The 4,306-nt window shown below is 36.0% G+C and overlaps 1 long non-coding RNA gene across 1 annotated transcript; it reads right to left on the bottom strand.

Moving 5' to 3' along the window:
• Positions 1–1,602: 1,602 nt before the first annotated feature.
• Positions 1,603–4,096, bottom strand: LOC108366901 (uncharacterized). The gene is made up of 2 exons (XR_001848174.1): positions 3,731–4,096; positions 1,603–2,907 (listed from the first exon to the last, which is right to left on the bottom strand). It is a non-coding gene; the product is annotated as an uncharacterized LOC108366901 (long non-coding RNA).
• Between the last annotated feature and the right edge of the window lie 210 nt (positions 4,097–4,306).

Genomic DNA, 4,306 nt, shown 5'->3' with positions numbered 1-4,306 from the left:
CCAAAAAATATTATTTAGTGCCTAATGCCTTTTTTAGTGATTTTTTCTGAACTAAAATTACTTCGAGATAGTTAAAACCTGAAATAATTTGAAATATTTAAGGCTGTGGCAGCACTGAATTTACAAGAATCTACAAATTTAAATGGACTAAAATACAACAATGATAGATAAAAAGCTGAAGTTGCAAAGCCACCTTGTTAAATTCTTTTCGCGTTGAAAATGCTAGTACGAAAGTAAGTTAAGTATTTCTTTTTTTACTGAATCCAAATCTGGCCTCACAATTGCTCTGGAACTAGAATTTTGAGATATCCTAACCTCAAAGTGCCAAAAATACGGTTTTTAGCGATATTTGAGGTTATATAATGAAAACATTAAATTATTTGCTCATTTCTAATTAGGGCATCATTTTCATTTGATGCGATTCAATTTTTCTTTCTCGAGATATACCAGTTTTAATGTGCAGTACTTCGGTATTATGTTATGAAAAAAGCATCCCTTGATTCAAAAAAATTTGGTGCTTTTAGTGTGGTAAAACGCTTTTTTCCAAGTTTTTGGTGCTTTTCGAAAATCAGAAGATGGCAACACTGTCAAGCTTTCAAGGGGTAAATGCTTTCGCACTCAATTAATAACAATAGAAAACTTATAGCTGAATAGAGTGCTGAAAGCCTGAATAGCTTAGTGTGGTATGCTGCTGTAAGAGCGTTTTACCGTCGGCAAATGCGTGCACATGCATCCCATCTGCTCAGAAATCAAACACAAGCTGGTAATTGAAGGCTTTCAAGATTGTGAAGTAAAGGTAAAAACTTATTTTCATATCAAAATATTTGAACGGCCTACCTTTTGTTTCACACTGGCGCTGGCACTTTGTGACTTTAATCCGAAAGCGGCAACACCGTTAACGCGCTGCTTTTTGATGGAGTGCAGGAACGCGTTTTTGGGGCGTAAAACTTCTTAGCTGCTGATTTTATTTATTAATTAATTTATTTTTTTATGAGACTTTGTGCACAGTAATGCAGTTTCATTTGCAACTAAAATTTTTTCAATTCCAAGTAAATTTTTTGCAATATTTACCACACACTGTTTTCTTTTAAAATGTCCTGTTTACCGAATTGTTAATTCGATTTTGTGCGCGTTTCACATTCTATTACTATTTTTTTTTTTATGTTGTTTCTCTTTCTCAACTGGATTATTAAAAATATCACAAAATGTACTCGTTGTTCACTGCGCTATTATTATACTTTATATAGGTGTGTGTGTATATGTTTTTTTTATTAAGTTTTAATGCTAATCCAGAAGCATTTTAGTAAAAATTTCCAGTTTTATTTTGTTTTCATTTTTTTTTTATTGATATTGCATATCTATTAATTTAAAAAAAAACTGGCAAGCTTTTAGTTGATTTTACTGAGCGTGTATTGCTATTGTTGTTGCTATTTCTTGCTTTTTAAATTTCATGCATGAAAATGTTAAAATTTTTTAATATGAAACTTTTAATTACTTCGATGTTGCTTCTTTCTATCTATTCCTTTTTCAGTTGAATTATTAAGTAAGACACTTGAATTGCTTTTTATGCACTTTGTTCTGCTTTTAGATTTTTAACTTTTCATATTTTTCATTTCTTTTTTTTTTGAATTTGACAAAAAAGTCTATGACTTAGCTTAGTAGTTAATGTTTATGCTTTACTGCTTCGCACTCTAATTTTTCATAATGTAGATTGGCAAGATTTTTAATTGTAGTTATTGTATTTTAATGCGAAAAGTGTAAAATTGCGCTTTTTTCTAGGCTACTTTTTGCTCTAGTATACTGCTCATTTAGTATGTATGTAGTTGATAAAGCGGAGTGAAAAAGAGTAGTAAAAATTTATTTTAGCTGACGTGCTTAGTATTTTTTTTTTTACTTTTTAGTTACTTTGCTTTCCAATTAAATGTTTTTGTTTTTTTTTTTGTTTGTTTTAGTATCACCGAAGTGGGTGTGCAAGGCCGCTCACTACCTTTTTGCAAAATTGTTTGCCGGCGTAATTTTCACCGCTGGGCATTTGTTCTACTAGCTTTGTTTTGCTTTTAGTTTTTTTTTGTAGTAAAAAGGTACTTTTTAGTTGCTTTTTAAGTGGTAAATAGTATTATTGGTAAGTTTTTGCTTTTTTTTTTGTTGTTATTTTAAATAGGCGAAAGCATTAGTGTTAGTACTTAGTTGTAGTTGTAGTTGTAGTTGTAATTATGTAGTTAAAATTTAGTTGAAGCTTGTAAATGTTTTAATGTTTTTCTCCAAGCTAAAGTAATAATTTGCTTAATAGTAGTCAGTTGTTGTTGTGAATTTGAGTAGAAGAAGTCTTGAGTTTCCCACTTTCTTAGTGTTTTTGTAATATTTGCGATATAAATAGCTTCAAAGTAAGTGGTTAACTAAGCAGCCGTACTAGCCAATTTTAAAATGTAGTATTTTTTTTTTTAAATGCCTCCTCGTAGTCAGATAGGTAGTTGGCAAAAAGTGGCGCTAAAGTTTAGTTGTTTTTTGTGTTGCTGTTGTTTTTGGTCCTTCACTCTCGAGTGGCGGCGCGTTAACTTCTTTTGTTTGCTTAGAGATTTTGCTGCTTTTAATGAAATGCACTGCTGGCGAATTTTTAGAAAGGCGCAGAAAATTGGGCGTTTTTGTTGCTCTTGTTGCTGTAGTTGTGCAGTTTGGTTTGAATTTGGAATTTTAGCACCAAATATTTGAATAAATGTCCAATTCGCTTGCACTTTAAAACACTTTTAAGAATACTTAAGTAGTAGGTTGTCAGCAATTCCAAACGTTCACTTTTTTTGTTAATTTCTAATGAAATTTACCAATAAAAAAATTCAATAAATCACTTGCATGAAATTTTCTTGCCAACTGTTATTTGTTTCGGCGAACATTTTTGCTATTTAACTTTTTCTAATTCAGAAAAAAAATGAATTTAAAAACTTCTCTAAAAGTCCGCTTGCACTAACTTGCGCCTTAGGCAGTTGTTGGCACTATTTTGCTGCTGCTTTTGCTAGCTCAGCTTTCAATGCCGATATTACTACGGCTACTGCTCGTGTTGTTGTTGTTGTTGTTGTCATTGTCATTCACCAAATTATTTATTGCGCTAATACGTAGATTGATCGTGACGCGTTTTGAAGCGATTTGCATGTAACTTTTCAGCTGGCTGGCGCTTGGCTTTAGCTGCTGCATGCAGGCGGCACGCACTGTCGCCGTTGTTTGCGGCATAATGCTACGCGCTATACCGTCGCCTGCCGATTTACAAAAGCCATTTGGTAGGCATTTATTGTTGTTTTGTTACGCGCAACCGTTAACCGCTGACTGAGCGAACGCTGGAGCGAGCGTACGAGCGACCAACACCGTCAACTTGCGAATGACAAATAACAGCACAGGCAGCAGAGTGTTGATGCTGTGGCATGCTACAGCTGCCGCATTGCCAACGTCGCAGCAGCAGAAAAAAAAGCAGAGTTGTTGGTGTTGTTTGTTGTTGCTGCAGTTGCTGTTGCAGACGGGCTGGCGTGTGGTTGCCGAAGGTTTGACAGCGCCACCAATATGCAACAGCAGCAGCAACTGGCAATAACAATGACAACAGCAACAACAACACAGCTGCACGATTAGAACACTGTTGTTGCCACTCCAACAACAACAATAGCAGTCGCTTCTGTATCAAAAGCAGCAGCAAAAAAAAACGCGTGGTCGCGTCAATCCGTCGCTGATCCTGCAATTTGCAACCAACCAATTGACGGCTTCAAAGCGCTGCCTTCTAAAATCCGCATTTATTGTTTTTTGGTTTTCTCTGGCTCAAATTACCGTTGGTATAATTGTTTGATTCCTCGAGTTTTAATAAGCAACACTTTGGGGACTTTTGTCTTTTTTTTTTTTTTGCTTCGCGAAAATAACGAATTTACAAATAAATATGTAACTCTAAACACGATCGATTGTTAATTTTACAAGTATTTGTGGCGCGTTGGCCGCCAATGATTGTGACGTATGAATAGTTTTATTGTTGTGACTCCGGCGCAAATACGACACAACGCTCTAAAGAAACTCTTACGAAATAAGACGCGTACGGTTCTGACGTTGAACCGATACTGGCGCTACCAGCCAGGCGATGTATCTCAGCGGTGCGATACTGCGCTGCGCTGCGCTGCACTGCGCTCCCCGTGCGGCTGCTAGCAGCCTTTCTAAATAGAATGCGCCCCACACATACACGCGCGCAAACAAACAGCCTACACGGCCGAGCGCGCTCTCCCTCTGTGATACATGCTGCCTAGCGCGCGCCTGTGTGTGAATGTATGTGCGAGTTGAAAAC

This window comes from Rhagoletis zephyria, unplaced genomic scaffold (genome assembly GCF_001687245.7).
Source record: "Rhagoletis zephyria isolate East Lansing unplaced genomic scaffold, Rhagoletis_zephyria_1.1 Rzeph_scaffold_02441, whole genome shotgun sequence".
Classification (NCBI taxonomy): domain Eukaryota; kingdom Metazoa; phylum Arthropoda; class Insecta; order Diptera; family Tephritidae; genus Rhagoletis; species Rhagoletis zephyria.
This window is presented reverse-complemented; position numbering and strand designations above follow the sequence as displayed.